Source organism: Pipra filicauda, unplaced genomic scaffold, assembly GCF_003945595.2.
Source record: "Pipra filicauda isolate LSUMZ 115617 unplaced genomic scaffold, ASM394559v2 scaffold93_size3172892_pilon, whole genome shotgun sequence".
NCBI lineage: Eukaryota > Metazoa > Chordata > Aves > Passeriformes > Pipridae > Pipra > Pipra filicauda.
The window spans coordinates 1,553,407-1,571,320 of record NW_024105131.1 but is presented as its reverse complement, the minus strand read 5'-3'; the positions used below and the strand labels follow the sequence as shown (position 1 = coordinate 1,571,320).

At 36.6% G+C, this 17,914-nt stretch overlaps 1 protein-coding gene across 2 annotated transcripts in view; it reads left to right on the top strand.

The window, feature by feature from the left end:
* The window catches only part of FRS2 (fibroblast growth factor receptor substrate 2), a 48,817-nt gene that overhangs the window by 4,943 nt on the left and 25,960 nt on the right, over window positions 1–17,914 (top strand). The window contains exon 2 of one of the 2 annotated variants that reach the window (XM_039391335.1): window positions 12,449–12,690. The exons of the other annotated variant lie outside the window; for it this stretch is intronic. The gene's annotated coding sequence lies outside the window, so the exon portion shown is untranslated. The remainder of the gene's footprint in view (window positions 1–12,448; window positions 12,691–17,914) is intronic. 2 annotated transcript variants of the gene reach the window in all.

Below are 17,914 nucleotides of genomic sequence, written 5' to 3'. Positions count from 1 at the left end.
CCCCTCAAGCTTCAAATGACAACAGGAATTATTATCCCTTGTCTTTAAAAAAAAGAGCTAATAACTTATTTCTGATGTTTATACAATAAAAAATCATGATTATTGCATGTTTGGGACTGACTATATACATTCTTTTCTAATTAGTGGAAATGGCATTGTGACTACTGTTTCCTTCTCATGTTTTAGAGTACTTAGATTTCATGTCCTATTTGGTCTTTCTCTAAAATGCTTCCACATCGATTTGTGGGGTAGTGAGATGAGAAGCTCCTTGTCACATGAGTGACATATAATCTGTCACTGACTTCTCAGATTCTCCAGGGTAATCCCTAAATTTTTTGCCTGAATCTCAGTCAACGAAATAATACTAGTATCTGTGTTAGGCAGTATGTTCCTCTGAATTATTGCAAGTGTAAGATTGTTTTGTTGCCTGTCATTGCTATAATACCTGCCTGTGCTGGATGGCCACCTTTATTTACTTCAGCTTCCAGAGTCAGCCACAGTTACTAGACCTGCCACTTCTTCTCACTGAACTGTGGTGTTTTTGTTGTTGTTGTTGTTGTTTTTGTTGGGTTTTTTTTATTTATTTATTTTTATTTTGTTTTGGTTTTATATAAAAATTCAGGTTCAGTTTTGGATGGTAGAAACACCTCTGTGTTGGTACGTTTTTGAACTAGGATTTAAAAAAATAAACCCAAATGTAGGTTTTAGAATTATCCTTTTTCTTTTCCTTTATTTATGATAAACGTGTATCTTATAGCAAAGGCACTCAAGTATATCTTGCTATTCAGCTTTTTCTTGTACTGTCTGTTACTTTGCTGTTGAGGAAAACGTGTATGAAGTATCTATGCTTGTAGCAAAAGCTATGAACTACAGGGCAGTTGGTGTATCTGAGATAGTGATAGTTTTCCTGTACTGTATGCCCAGCTCAGGAGAGATTCAGGCACCTCTGTTTTTAGTCTGAAGAACTGACTTCTTTTCCTTCATAGTGATTTTGGTCCTGGCAGGGTTGAGATGCTACTGCTGTCATTCCCACAGTGGTGACAGTTACTGTAACCCCCTGCTCTGTTACTGTGTGCTCCTGACTCAAAGGTGAAAAGTTGCTTTAATGTACTGCCTTTTCAAGGGTAAAATAAGCTCTCTATCCTATATGCCAGTACCTGAATTCCTGTGTTTCTAGTGTAAGATACAGGTCTTGGATCTCTCGCGGGAGCTGCAGTTAAAACTAATGTGGTGATATTTTCACTGTTTTCCTATCGCTGCTGCCAAAGAAGTTAAACTGCATAATAGTCCTTATCTGTGCCAGTTGCTCACCTTGACACAAATGAAACATCTATCTTTCAAGAAGATTTCTTAAACACTTTGCACAGGGTTATTGTCTTCTTGTGCCCTATTATGACACTTGGCACGATATGCAGGTGGGGGCATTCCATTCTTACCATAATTTAGTTGGTAAATGTGATTGTAGTGGTTGTTTAGAATCATAAAATATCATGAGTTGGAAGGAGCCCATTCTGTGAACATTGGAAGAATACTCATCAGCACAATTCTAGATGTACTTCTGAGATTTAACGTCTTTGTTTCATTACTTGCAAGATGTTTGACAGGGTACAGAGTTGACTGGTTTTGCCATGTCTTAGGACGCTGTGACATCTTTTCCCAAATGGAGATGTTGAAGCAGTTGCTTTAAAGGGGAAACTCCCACTATTTTTTTTGCAGAAATGCAAACTTCAGTTCATATATGAACTTGAAGTGAAAAATGAATGATCTAGTGCTGGTGTTTGATCTTGGTAGCAGCGTATCTTATGTTGCGCTTCTCTGAACTAACTGACAGCAGTAGCTTTTTGCTTAGCAGCACAGCAGAGCAAAACAAAGTTGACTGTGCAGCAGTTATCCTTCAGACATGGCTAAATTTTTCAGTCTATTTATGAGTATCAACAAACACTTTGTGCATACTTTTGCCATGCATTGAATGCTTCTATTTTCCTTTAATTTAGCTTAAAACTAGTAATGGAATTCCTGAGGTTTTGAGAGGAATAGCTCTTGGCAAGCCTAGGGTTTTGAAACCAAAGGCAAATTAAGATACCAAGCAAACACAGGGAGGGCTACTTCTTCATGGAAGTATGTTAAGATTCTTCTGACGTATAAGCATGTGTTGTAGTTTGGGTTTTTTGTTTGTTTTTCTCTTTTAATCTCTTTTAATTACTCCTTTAAAGCACAGTTGTTGTTTTTCTTTTAAGAAAATCTTACTGTAACACAGGGGGACTTTTTTTCCACCCTTGATGTCACTTAACAGGTTTAGCCTTTTCAGGCAACCATTACAAGTAGAGGGATGTAATGCTACTTTCTTTCTAGCTGTCTATATTTTTTGGTAACTCAAACACTGATTGAAGCATGTAGTTAGAACACAAATTTTAGTTTAAATAAAATAAGCTCTTGCTTTTAAATCACAACAATAACTGTAATTTAAAGTAGCTGTTACTGTGCATCTGTTCAGGTGGTACAATAATACAATTAAAAATTATTTAGGTTTTCAAAGTGTAGTTGGGCTTTTTGTAAAACATATAGCTAAGCTGCTTTAGTTTTGTGGGAATAAGAAGACATATGATGTAGGGAAACTTGCCTGGCTGTCACAAACTTGACCTCTTTTGCCTTTATGGTACTGCTTGCTGCAAGCCTCTTCCCTCTTTTGTACCCTCTTCCCACTAATCCCAAGGGGTGTAGCATTCATAGGAATCTTGCATGCTATCTCCTTTATTTATGTTACTGCATTTCTTTCTACAGTTTTATGGCTCTTTATGTGCCTTCATTTAGCCCTCCATTTCCTTGCAGTGTTTCTTATTAATATAATAATTTTGAATGTTTCAGAGCTCATTATCTTCCTTCTCAAACTTAACTCATTTACTTGCCATTTGGGATACTGCCGATAGTGGTATAATCTCACCCAGGAAGAGCAGTTGTTTTTGGGAGTAGCCCTCTCTTTTTCCTCTTCTCCTTGAGTCCATGGTCATGTTTTATTCATGTGCTCCTTCTTCCTTGTCCAAAGAACATTTTCAAGACCACATTTTCTTCTTCTGTCTTTGCAAATGAAGCTTCTGTATCTGTCACCTGGAGTACTACAAGTACCTTCTCCCTCTTCTCCTTATATTCTTATCTCTGCAATCTGTTCAAAATAGAGCTGGTACAACATTTCACTACTCTGAGTGCTAGTTTCCTCATCAAGCTAAAGCTAGCATATTGTCTTTGAATTCAAAGACCCACATTGCATATTTCTGCATCAGTCTTCTTTTTCCTTGCTACTTTTGTGGCTTGTGTTTTGGATTTTGTTTGTGATTTTTGGGAGGGGGTTATTTTGGAGAATGTTAAACTTTTGCGGCTCCTTATTATTTGAATGTTTTTGGCTGGTAATACAATGAAGAAGTAAACCAGAAATAATTGCTAAAATAAGAAGTTTTAACATATAGCTTGCTGTACCTGTCTTTAGAAATGTTTTAGGATGGTATAGTTAAGTCACTGTGAATCTCCTGCATCATGGCAGCTGCCTTGTGCTTCCTTCTCTTAAAATCTACTGAATAGACTTTCATGCCTTGAAGTTGAGAATGCACTGTATGTGTTACTCATCAGTCTGTATTGCCATAAATGTAAAAGGAGTAGGGCAGTGGTAGGTAGTGTTAGTTCTCTCAAATGTACCCATATTAATGCTAAAGGAAGCTGAATGTCTATGTAGTATCTGTCTGCCTGCCTATACAGTATCTGTGCAGCTAGACTGGAGATAGTCTTAAAATCTTAAATAATTGCCCTCTACTTTAAGGTTCCTAAAAGCATTTACTTGGCAAATGTTTGGATGCTCTGTGTGAATGTGAATGCCTGCTTTCTTGTTTTTCTGATAGCTGCCTCTTTCTTCATTTGCTGTACAAGTTTTAGGTGATGGTATTCAGTTCCTGAGAGAGCTTCCTCTGCATTTGCAGTTTTGCTAGGAAGGATACCATTATGGTAATCTTTTTTATTAAAAGGCATTTAGTTCAGACTTTTTAGATCTGAAACAGTAATGAACGAGCTAATATTAAATACAGTATGATCCAATAAATTGTTTTCTAAACTTGAACTTTGTGGTATTTGTTTAGTATTATTATAACAACAGTGTTGTGCCTATATTTAGAGAAATCCTGAGTGATTCATGCCAGTTGATCAGTCCTGCAACTCCAGAGAGTGCTCCATTCCTAAAAATTGCTGGACTAGAAAAGAATGTGTACAGGAACGGAAAAAGGGAAGGTGCTACACAGGCCTCAGACAAACTATTTTATTTTTTTGTATTTTCTTCCCTCCTCCTTTTTTTTGGTAGAGGGGTAGGTGGGTAAACCTTTCTTATACAGTGCTTACATCCCCGCTCTCTAAGTTCCAGAACTGCTTCTGATAACAGAGGTGGGCAGAGCATTTCCACGTTGTCCTGTGGCTCTTTAGTTCTAGAGGAATGTGTGTTTTGTCTCAGAGGTACAACATATACCAGAAACTTAGATAAGCTTCTAGTTTCTGTAGGACTCTTTGGGTTTAAGTGTACATTATGACTGTTATTTTAAGATACTTCTGACCACTTAGGGTCTTGAAATATTTCTACCGGTAAAGGGCAACAAAGTTCCCTTCAAATTCTAAAGTTCAAGTTATTTGTCTTGGATTTTCTCTGCCTACAGTGTTATGCGGATCATCTGACCTTCACAAATGTGTTTTCTTTTACTGTGACTTCAGTCCATAGGTGCAAATACATTTGTTTAATAAATCTTTCTTTCTGCCTCAGAGTTCTTTATTCTGAACTAGTCCCATAGAGCACAACTTCATGTATGTCTGCTAAATTTAAATTTACTTTTCTTGAAGAGTTTGTATTTCTTATGTCAGCTGTAATATAGAATTTTATTTGTTAAATGGATGTAAATAATTGTAAATGGTATGGTTTTAAAACAGTTTCCTATCAAAGTAAAAACTTGTTTAACATTGTCAGTCATTATCATCATCATGGCTGGGCTTCGCAAACGAAGATTTGGGAAGGCTCTATCCACATTTGTTACAGGCACGCTGGTGGCTTATGAAGCCGATACGAGACAGAACATTGTCAGTAGTCTGAAATTAAAACTACCTTTCTGAATGTTTGATTATGCCAGTACTATATCAGTTTAGCATTTTTCTATGAATTCTTCATTTTAAAATTCTTCATGTAAAATAAATCAATAATGCTTATTTATACTTAAACCTGTCCCCTAACCTGTTTCGCCCTTCCCAAGGACATAAGCACCTCTGATTTATACTGGGGCTCAGCCTAAGGCAAGCTGTGTTTGTGTCAAGGCTGAAATATTTAAGTGTTATGGTTCACAGGTACAAGCGTGTAAAAAATCATTTGGCAAGGAGTTTTATGTTCACATCTCACCTCTGGTAGCTTCCTATACTTTTATCTATTGGTAATTAAATTGCAGCACAGTTTTGAGCAGCTCTTTATTTATTTAGATCCTGATTCATGTAAGATACTGCTTAGTGTTTTGGCTTCTCATTGAACTAGAGGTGACCAAATTTAGTGACACGTGGGAAGAATAAGGTTCAACTTAAGCATATGCTGGTCAGTTTGGAATTTACTGGTTAGAAACTCTCCTTAGGAAGGATGATTTCTTTGTAGTTTGGAGTAGGAAGATACTTGAAGAGAAGGAAACTGGTTCAGCTGAGGCGTTGAGGACAGACTGAAGTACCTAATGATAAGTAGTGTACTCTGATGACTACTGCGGGATACTTTATGCTAATAAGTAGAGTGATATTAATCATTGTTGTGTGATTTATCAAACTGCTTTGGTTATAAAATGACTGGTTGCTGTTGTACTATTTGATTGACGCTAGTGCTGACTTCTGAAGTGAGCAGTGCATTAAGGAGGGTGCTTATCAAGTGTCCTATCATACATGTATTACTGAGGCTTTAAAGGACTTAGACTTTAAATTTGTTCTGCGTCAAATATTATTTCTCAACTGTGTTATACCAGGGAAATGTAGCTTCAGAAAACTGTCTATGTTCTTGACTTCAAACCAAACAAGGAAGTATGAAAGAAGAATGCCTGTGTGATGGAATAATTAAGTCTAGCAGTGGTGAACACTGAAGTGTTTTACGTAGTAGTTTGAATAGTAAATATTGTGGGCTGACTGTGATTTGTGAGAGATCTTGGTTTGCATTCATTGTGAAGACTTTCTATGAATTAATTCCAATACCAAACACAATTTCATTTAAGTCACATCACTGGTTACCTTTCGGTATGAATGGACTGTTTTGAGGTGGGGAGTTGTAGGAAATTTTGTTACTACATAGCATGTAAAACTAGAAAGAATAAGGGAGTGTTGTCTTCGAAATACAAGTCCAGGGTTGCGAATAAAATGCAACTTAAATTGTTACTAAGAATTGTAACCAAAATGTTTGATGTTAAATTTTTATGTTAAACGCTATTTGCTGAGTTACTGATAGGCTAATCCTATTAACAAACTTTATTTAAACTTTCTTTGGGCTTCAAATCTGTATTTGTGAATATATTGCTTTTATGCTACTGGTGAAAGTAAAACCATTGTTAAATGGAAATTCGGTAAAAATCTCAGAAATCTAGAAACTGAGTTTTCTTTGTGCTGTACCCATCACACTTTCTTTCCAAACCAAGATATGGAGAAGAAGAAAATGCCTTTTTTTTCCCCCCCCTGTTACATAATGTGTAATTTAGGACTAGGGATTTTTGCTTAAAAAAAAAAAAATTATAGAAACACATTATTACCAGGATTTGAATTTTTGTGCTGGTGCAGATGAACAGTGAGTAGATCATTCCTACCTCCTCTAAATATATTTTTAATTTGTTTGAACGACATAGTTCTGCCCAGCTGCTGTACATTTGGGTGAATTGTTAACAGTTAAACTGGATGTCAGTAGGTTTGGGGTTTTTTTAAGTCAAAAATAGTGATTGGGGCACTTTTTTCTGCAGTTCATTTTGCACAATTGTGCTCACGCGTGATTAAACTATTTGTAAATGAGTTTAGAGTATGCCTTATGATATTTTTTGTTTGTTTGCTTTAAGAGGCCATGATGTGAACTGCAGCGATTTAGCAGCTGATTCTTAAGTAGTTCAGTGTTTATCTCCTGAATAAGGTCGGGATTTTGTTGGGAGGCTGGCACTTAGTGAGGACAGTGAATTTATCGGCTGACTTCTTGGTTGCTACTTCCCAGAACTTCATTTTATTTCCACGAAAACTGTAAATGCTTCCCTATGAAGCGTGTGCATTCATAGGCAGACATTAGACCTGTTCCTAATGTAATGGATTGTATCAGTGGGTTTTATTGTGCCCTACATTTTTCATACATTTTAAGCATGATTTATACCTCTGTTTTAATACTTTTTTCTTTTTAACCAATGAAGCTACTAGATGTGCTTCAGCTAGGGTTATATTTCGGTAGTGATGGCATAAGTCTATCGTAGTGACTTGGCAGAGATTTTAAACACTTTGCAAATGTAATTAAACTTCTGAAAAGTGTCCACTGTAGAAGGTTCTTTAGGGAAACTCTCAAATGAGAGTACAGTACCACATAAGTAGCAGACTGAGTTAATCCTGTGATTTCCTAGGCTATCTGATGGCCATCAAGGAAGCCTAGATGTGCTAGAGATTAAAGAACTGAACTCCTGCTTCAGTACATAGTAAGCTACAAAAATGGCTAAAATTAATGTACCTATACAAATTTGTTTTATCCGGTTTGGCCATAGCTCAGTGAATATAATAGACAAAAATGTATTGCCTTGGCAGCCAAGAATTAATGCAATTTAGATTGAAAAATGTAAAAATTATACCACTGGGGATAAGTGATTCACGTTGCTGCTGTGTGGGGCTGTTAGAATGGGCAAAGTTAACATGCTCATGATCCTGTTTGAAGTAGGCTGGTGTGATAGGGCTGCCTGCAGAAGTTGCTGTCTCTTCTGCAATAGAATTAGTTTTAGGCTGCAGCACTAGGCAGGTTTCAGAATTTGACAGCAGCCCTTGTTGCAGCATACCACAGGCTTTTAGTTGCTGGCACAGCAGAAGCAAGGGATGAAGATAATGTTGCTGTGGTTCTATCATGTATTATTTAAGTTTTCTAACTGCTTGTTTTCCCTTCTGCACTACAGTTCGCTTCCCTCTCACTTGTGATGTTATAGATATATATAGGTTGACTAAATATAGGTCAGTTAAAAGTCCTTTCTTCTTCCCAAGGAAAGTAACATCAGTTGATGCACTTCCCATAATTTTCTTGCTTCTCTAATTATTTTCCAGAATACTTGTTAAGCAGTATTGACCTCTTAACTAAACCCAACAATTTTCTTCTGCTGTAATTTAGGGAGTAATGTACAGAAATTGATCTGTGTATTCAGATAGTCTATATAAATGGGTTGGAATTTATGAAGGAGCATAGGGATGTTGGGTTAATAATATTTGGAATGTTTGGAGTTAAATAATGTACTTGGAGTTGTACAGCAGTATCAAAGCACGTATGTTTAGAAACACACTAATAAGTTGCTTATTTTAATGATCAGCTATAAGAGAGAATACATCCAATTCTGATGTAGAACTGGACCTGTGGAAATGTAGTGTTTCACATAGGTGAGCAGCCTAGAGGGTGGTGGAGTTAAACAGAAGTTTAGGAGCTGGGCAACATAAGATAAGGCAGTGGATGAACATAGGGAATTGAGCGGGAACTGATAAAGAAAGAGGAAGAAGATTGATTTTTGGGAATATTTTGAATTTTGACTTACTTTATCCTAATATTGCCTATTACATATAGAATTTGAATTACGTTGTTTTACTGTATTAACATTAGCTAATTATCATGTTTCTTAGTTCTAAATTACTTTCAAAATACCTGCAGTATTGTGAGGCATGGATAAGTGTTTCTGTGCTTTTGGGTGTCTTCCCAAAAGTGTATACGAAGGGGTTGCAATAAGTGGGTAGCCTATCTGGGATAAAGTGCACTGTAAGTAGCATAATGATTATTTCACACTGCTTCCGTAACTGCATCTAAACTGTCTTTAGTTTCTTTCTGTTTCTGTTCTAGAAAATAATGAAACTTTTGCAGATTTTGTTGCTGGATTGCAATTTCTGTAACATACTCTTTTTGACTAATTCAATTCTTGCTAGATGTAATGTGTTGCTTTGACAGAAACTTGTGTTTTGTTTACTTGTACTGTGTGAGACACATTGCTTTTGAGTTTTATTTTAGCTGCAGAAGTACAGAGAGAAAGAATAGGAGTCATGGTTTATCTTGGATATCCAAACTTGCTTTGGAACATTATTGCCAAAGGCGATTATGCTTAGTGATTATTATATTTATGAAGTTGTTGTGTTTTCTCAAACCACAATTCTTGTAAAAGGATAATTATGTTAAAGCTTGGGCTATTCTTTGCAGATTCTGTGCCAGCGCCAAAATATTTTCAGACAATATGTAGTTATCATTTCAAAGATATGCTTTTAACTTGAAATACTAAGTAGTGTAGTAAGTTTTTAAAACATAATATTCAGTAAACTGGGACAGGAGTAAGTTTAAAGTTAAAGCAAGTCACTTATCTTGCACTGCCATCAGGAATCAGGTCTGAAATGTGCTACTTAATGTGAAGGCTTAAAGTTTATGTTCTTGCTCTCAATTAATTTTATGCTATTGATCTTTTGCAGAGGGAAGGACAAAAATCTTACCATTTGTAGCTGTTGTTGCTGAACACTTTAGTGGTCGTGTTGAGCAAATCACAAACTTCTAAAGCTTTCATACTGTGTGTTTATGTAATTTAATACTGAGTTGGATAATGCTTGAGGTGGACTATGTAAGGGTTTTGATACCTGTAATTGATTTTTTGAAAAATGATACAAATTACTTCCACCAGTCAGCGGTAATAGCTTAACTGTCAGGAGCTTAATTTTAATTTGCACACCGAAGTGAAGTTCTGTGTTCTTATTTTAAAGAAAATTCAAAATTAAGTGGACTTCTTTAAAAAACAAAATCTCTACTGGCTAAATGGTCGCTAATTTTGTTCCTAAACATTTAGAAACTTTCGAAGCTGTATTTGTGCAGAATTTTTGACACTTACACTGCAGGGTAAATGGAAGTTAGAAATAACGCTGTTAGAAGGTGTAGAGTGCCAACAAGCTGCTTGAATAAGTGTAGATTTAATAAGCCTTATCAATATTATTCTTGATGTTGCAATTGAAATACTGTGCTTTGTATGTATGTAATTCTTTTCCCAGCTTTTAAACAGATTTCAGTATTTTCTTGAAATTACACTTTTCACACATAACTATAGCTTTAGATGAACTTAGCTTTGCATGAAGTATGTTGAAAGAAAGTTTTCAGAAGCTACAGAGTGGTTTCTTTTCCCTTAGGTATTCTGTAGGGTTCTGTAGAAGTGACACACAGGTGATTTATTTTAGCAGATTTTTGTAGTATCTTATATTATAATGAAGCTGTATTTATGACCACTTTAAAATGGTTGAAGTATGACCTATTGCAAAAAAAGAAGAGTAAGATTTCTCCATGGGCATCATGATCCAGCCTTCCTTTTGTTGGCACTAGTCATAGTGTGGTCGTCGGATCTGCAAGATCAGTGCAGTAGTTTGGATTGAAGCTTGTCTGGCTAATTAGAACATAGGCAGGGCAGGAAAGACCATGTCTTTCACCTGCAGTCACCTTTAGATCAGCTGAAGATAACACAAAGTAGGATTTTGAGGAAGAAAAGCAGTTAATTTAAAATGTCCCACCTCACAGTGACTCTTTAATTTACAAAAGGAAAACTTCACACTGCTCTATAACCATGCACCGATTTTCTATACATGGGAGGAAACAATATGTCCTTTTTATAAGTTGAATTTGTATTATCTCGGAAACACAGGCTTGGTTTTGAAAAAGGTGGGGGGTTTGTTATCTTTTAACTCCTATTATGTCAATTCTAATAGACACAATTCTAGTAGAGAAAATTTAAAAATTTTAAAGAATTATTTATTTTTTTACATTTTTGAGCTATAAAGAAGAACAAGTTGAGTGGGAATAGGTATGTAAATATTAGTAGTGAGTCATTTACACTTCTCTGTGATTTCACAACAGTAGTAAGAAATTATTTTAGTTTGGGTTTTTTTGGGGGGAAGCAAGCAGGGGGTGGCAGTTTAAAAGTTTATGGAGTAGCCCAATATTTAATCCTTAGTGAGTTACACAACTATTTTGCTTACCAATATTCAGTGTTTTGGCTTTTTTTTTTTTTTAAAAATGTACAGTCATCTTAGTTACTCCCTTTATGTAGCTAATATCAAATGCTCTGGTTGAAGTACACAGATACTTCTCATAATGAAAATTATATATGAATAAAATAAAACTGAATTTCTTCTGTATATGGGACTTTTTTCACATTCTTCTCCCCATTCATTCCTGGATCACATGTACCTAAATATGGCTACTTGGACGCAATTAATGTCATGTGTTTTTTAAAAAAAACGTGAAAGAGAATATTTAAAAGAAACTCACAACTTTTGAAAGTTTAGCTTTAATCTTGAGTCTAAGGTTAAAAGAGCTTTCACAATTCCAGCTATTTTGAAGGCTGTCTGCCTGTAGTAACATAAATCTTTGACATAAAACATGGCCCTTATTAACATGAGCATCTGCTTATAAGAGTAGAAAAAGTGCCATTTTCTTTTAATCTTAGTATTTCCTTTTCACTATAAATACTTTTTGCTACCTACAAAGTAACTGAGCTTTTGGTTACATTCTGTCTAGATTGGTAGTGTTCCTTTGACGTGCAGAATAAATTAAAATGCAAAATTATTTGGGATTTCTCCTCACTGTTAAATTCAGAATGATGGGAAGATTACAACATGAAACTGAGATTCTTAATATTAACTTCTAACTTTACTGATTGTGAGGGGTGTTCTTAGACAGCTGTTCACAGGACTTCTTTTCTCTGTTCTCCAAAGAAACATTATTATCTATCCCCATTGCATGAAGAAAACAGAAATCCCAGGTTTCTGGAGTTGCACTGAGTCAGTAGGAAGCTTGTGATGTTAATTAGATATTATTAACAGCATCTATTTGCCATTTCATACTAGTGTCTTTTTCTGGATAGACTAAGCAAGAACACTTCAGTATTTTGAACTTGAAAGCATTAGTTTCTGATAATAGAAGATGTGGCTTGTAGGGAATGACTTGGAAAATACATTTAAATTTTAATGGCATCCTTTAATGGTTTTTATTGGGTACATATGTAAATTTCTATGGGAAAATGTGCACAGAGTATGATACACATGCCTGTGCTATTGTTAATTTGTTTGGCTGGTTTTAGTGGTGGTTTGAAAGGGCTGTTTGTTAAGTTGTTGTGAAATGATAATCTTTGTGTTAGTTCTCACAGATCTGGTACAACTTTTTGAGAATCTCTGTTTATTTTTGCAGGTAGGAGGATTTATCTGACTAGCACAGCCAGCAATAGCAGTGGTGAGACGGAGACACAGGCAGGCACTTGGTGCCTTGGAGTTTCTGGAAAGTTCAAAGAGAGAGGCTATTCCTTTTTACAAAGTGAAGACCAACAACCTATTTCAGAGTTAATGGAGCAAATGCTGAATTTGTATGTGGTGAGACCACATGTCAAATCTGTCCTGCTTAAAACCAGTCACGCTGGGAAACTGCAGGTTCTGGTATGTAGTAAAGCTTTGGAAAAGAGAAACTACATGCTCAGGAACTCTCTGTGTCTGTATTATCATGCCAATGGGTACAAATGATCATGGCCTTCTGCCAGTTTATTGTGTAGCTTTGGTAAAGATTGAACTTTTTGCAGCAGAGACAGTTAACTTGGATAATTCTGTTTTTTTTGGGAATACAAATGAGCAAAGTTCTTTGAACCAGTCAAGCATACTTGTCAATGTGTATACATGCCAGTATCCAAAATTACAAGTTTGTTGGGCCACTTGGGCAGATTGATGAGATAATTTTTGTGCATTTGGTAGAAATAAGTCTTATCATCCTAATGACTGTTTATTCATTAAAGGTCTCAGTGGTTATTTACAGTGTAATCCACAGTGATTAGTGTTCAACTTCATTTGCCATGGAGTAAGTTTTTTGAAATGCTTGATAGGTACATGTTCTCTTGACCCATCTTCTTTCTTTGCCACACAAACTTTCCCTTGCATAGTCTTCAGACTGTAAGGGAATGGTGAGAGACTTTTCGACCAGGTACTTCATTTGCCTTTGTATGAGCAAAGCTCTAAAAACAGTTACAGAAGATATTTTAATCTCACATGATTAAGTGTCCTATATATGGACCTTTGGACTTGCTAGTTGTGTTAACTCTTAGGAATACAGTTTCAGTAGAAAAAGTAAACTGCTTCTGGTACAGCATGTCTTGAGGATGTCTTTATTTTGAGGTCTTCCACCGTTATTTTTTCTTTCCTTGTCTCTTGAACTATTGCAGAGAAAAGTTTTAAATGTAAAAATAGAAAAGTGGATTTGTCAGCACTGTGCTGATTGTAAGTAAAGTATAGCTAGACTTTCTTAGGAAGCTTTGTCTAAGTCATGTTTACTGACACACTGTACCTGTTCCCCTTTCCAAGCCTGTACCCATCAGATGTATACTTGGTGCCTTTAGAGTTGAAGGTTTGAAAGGTTATAAGCAGTACAATACCAAGTAATACCTTTGTAAGTGTAAAATTGCACATAAAAAACCCTCATAACTTGTACTTGAATTAAGGGTGAGGTGCAAGGCACTTCAATGGTATGATAAGCATAACAGTGTTTTGACATTGCTGAAATAAGTCTGCTAATTGCCAGTTCTTGGACAGAGAATATTTTCATTGCACAGGAACAGACAAAAGCAGCAAGATAGCTGTGCCCAAAAATGGTGATACTAGTTTAGACTGGTAGAGGTATTCCTGCCAAGGAATTGTGGCTGGACTTTAGAGTTTTCATGTCTGTTACAGTGTGTGTAATGGTCAGCTGAAATTACATTTCTTGTAGTACCTGCAGTATAAATATTAGGGCAGGTATTATCAACTGTTCTTTATAGATTATAGTTTAAATGGATAAGATGGGCATGCAAAAAAAAAAGAAAAGGGGTACTACGTAAGTGACTGTAGGTTGACAGCAATGGTAGTAGCACATTCCTGGATACGAGCTAGGAATGAGCTGAACAAAGAAAACGGAATAAGAGGCAGATAACTGAGATGAGGTGTAATGCAAGGAAGTGAGGTGGTGGCTGTAACAAAGAAAACGTTGCCAACGTAGGAAACACAGTCAGTGAGCTGTACAGAGATTCTTCCCAGTGTCCTGGAAACCAAAGGTCATGGCCTTACCTGCCTCTGGTCCTGACCCCAGGGGTACTTGTCTGGCTTTATCTGACTAGTTGTCTCCACTGGACAGAATAATTGGCAGTGAGGTGATTGCTACTGATCACTCTACTGATTAACTTAACCCAAAATTGGTACAAAAGGGTCAGTTGATATTTTCAGGGTATCTCTCAGCAGAGGTCTCTGTGATGGGAGATGGAACACTATAAGAAAGACGGGAAAAAGTAATTAAGGTAGACAGAAAAGGAAGGAACACTGTGTTTGGTAATCATGCTTTACAAATCAATTGTCATATAAAATTGTTCCTGAACTGTGTGCTTCTGGAAAACCTCCTATTATACGGTACAGTGAGGTTTTTCTCCTTTGTTGAATAGGTGAAAGTCATTACCAAAGGTTCTGGATCGAAAGTACCAGTTACATTAATGAAACCTTAAAGTTTACACTTCAGACTTTGTAGCTTCATTACATAGCAAACATTTTGATTTTTCCATCCAAAGATCCACATACTTTCAAACCATTTGTGTTCATTGGTGTTATTTCCATGGTTTCGTTTTTTAAGATACTCAGTAATCACTTCTGTAATTTATGTCATTCTTGTATGTTATGTGGTGATATACTAAAATGTAGTCCTTGTCAGCAATATATTTTAACACCAAGTTCAAAGGGAGTTTTTATTCTAAAACTGCTTTTGAGAATCTTCAAATATTGTAGAAGGGTGTTGTTTATTCTTAGTCATAAGTTGCTTAAGGCTAGCATGGATGAACCTAGCCTGACTCCTTTGTGTTCTGATAAGATACTGCGTCTCACCCATTTATTGCAAGCAGTTAACTTTCTACCAGAAAGTTTTCTGACCTTGATTTTGAAACTCTTCAAGACATCAAAGCTCCACCAGTATTCTTGTCAGCTTATTACAGACATTAATTGCCATGTGTTTATTCTATGCTTAATTATTTGGTGGTTTTTGTACTTAATGGTTTTTAAAAGCTTTTTTTTTTAATTCTCAAAGGTTCTATCAAGTTATCTCATCTTGAAGTGTAATTTTTTTTTTCCATTTGACCAATGACTTTTTCAGTGTAAATATTTACTACTTTAACTTCTAAACCTAGAATTTACTTGCTTAGGATAAAACAACTCTGGTATTTGGCAATATTCCACATCTCTCATATAGAAGAGAGCACCTCAAATACCATTACTGCATTTCTTCACAGAATAAAACACAGGGGACTTGGATGGCATGGTGTTCAGAAGAAATTACTTTTAAATGGCTATATTTTTTTATGATAACTAGTGAAAAACAATCCTCTCTGTGGACAATGCCGGTTCCGGTTAGGTGATTTAGAATTTTTATATATCATTCTCTGGGTTTTCCTGAGCCATTGAATTGTGTTATAGGGAGTGAGAAGATCTTGTAACTACTTTATAGGAGTTTGAATATTAACAGTGGTAACAAGCAATTTCCCTTACTTCAAAAAAACCTGTTAAAATGTGTAGTTCACAGCAGAAATAATGAAAAGCTGACAAAGGAAATCAGTATATTAGATATTTTACTGCTTTGTGTTTTCTCCTAGAGAATAAAAGGGCTAAGTAAGTCAGTTATCTGTTGGAATTGGTTTTTTTAACTTGCAGTCATCTGTACTTGAAGTCTAGTTTAAGATCTTGAATCATGTATGAATACTAAATTTAAAATACAAATTTAGTTCTTGGAATTAAGCGAATTAGAACAGATTTTTGTTTTCTTTCCATTCTTGTCTAAGTAAGTGCCAGCAAGCTTTATGGGCTTGTTATTTAAATGGGTTTTGTGCCAAATCATATTACGTGTCATGTTTCTAAAGTTTAAATGGCACTGGTTTGCTAGGGATGGCGAAGTTTTGACACCCCCAATCATTTGCGAATGATTGGGGTTTGTATCTTTTTTGGGGTAGATTTCTAATACTCTGAAGCAGCAAATTGGCTGATTGAACTATGTAATAAATTATCTGTTCCCTCCTTGGAAATTGTTGTTGAATTGGGGTGGTATGCATTTTGGTGGTTGTAACTGCTTTAAAATTAAGCTGCAAGGCCCATGGATGGGTCAGAATCATAACTTTCAAAATGATTTTGTTAAAAAGAACCTGCCCAAATCTGTCCTTTTTTTTGAGGTTTTCAGTGATTTTTCTTTGATAGTAAGGTGTGACTGATTATTTCACTGCAACAGTTAAGTTGCAGAGTAACTACTAAAAAGAGTAACTACTGTGGGCATAGTTACAAAGAACATTTCTCTTTTTGGTGCTGTTGGTATAAAAACAGTGCCACCCTCTTACTTGGTTCAGGTGTTCATGTGGTGAACCTGATCAGGAAGCTGGTCCAGATTAAAAAATAGCTGAGCAAAGAAAAGAATGATTATTTTTAGCCCAGATCTATTAGGAGTGGCATACTGATATTTGGAAATAATGGGTAACTGAAGAAACATTTTTAGAAAGTGAAACCTGAGATAGCCAAAATTCAGGTGGGTATGGAATTTTCTTATTAGTTTTTGTTTGTATTTTATTTCTCAGTTGCAACAAATTGTATTTTACATACATTTAGATAGAGACAGATGGAGGAGGAACATAAGTCAGTTTATCTCTGGTCAGGTTGACCTAAGGAAGCTGTGATCTGGGTATGGCTTGAACTCCCATCTGAGCCAAGCATGCAGCCAGCAGTCCTGCTCCCTCCTGCACATCCCTGCCTTCTCCTGATTCTGCCATCTCTGTCAATTAGGGCAGCAGAAAGGCAGCTCAGGAAGCTAAACTGGTTGAATTGTAACCTTCCAAATATATATTTTCTACTGGCCTTGCTCCTTGAGGCAGCTCACTGTGGAGACTGATGGAAGCCAGAGCTCACCTGTGGCCGGAGCAGCCGAAAGCCCATCACTGTGGGTCTGACTTTTGTTATTGTGTAGCCTCCAAACACCAGGAGTGTGACCTCCTGAAAGGTAGCTGCATATATTTCTAATCAGCCCTGCTGCTCCTGTTGTATGCACTGCCCGCCTGTCCCTCCACACTGCTGGTGCATTACCCCTGCCTGGTTTACTCAATCACCTCTCCCCTCTGCTCTCCTGGCACCCTTGCAATTCTCCATTGCCTCCTGCAAAGTGCTGCTTGAACTGCAGGGGAGAGTAGGAGAGATGGGAAGGTGTCTCAGATTGAGACAATTTGCAGGGGTGGTGACCTCGGGCAGAAGTTTTCTCCCTCAGATTCAATACCCTTGGTTTCTCTAAGAGAGAGAAACCAAGTACACCTGGATGTAAATGGAAAAATAACTCTTTACCAAGAAGAAATGCTAATAACAATACTGATAAAACTGGGTTAAACTAAGTGATGAGGAGAAACTTCCCAAGGACCAAATAAGAGATGGTGGCTGGCCTGCCCCACCTGGAAAAAACACATGTGGCCATAGGACAGAGACAAGGTGGCCACCCTTCCATGTGGTTCGCCTCCCCCACACCTGGGAAACCTGGCAGGAATGATTGGAGAGTCAGTGCTGGCAGGAAACGGTGGAAAGCTGGGATTTGATACCAGCAGATGCTGGAGTGAGGCTGTGATAATGGTACAGGCAGCTG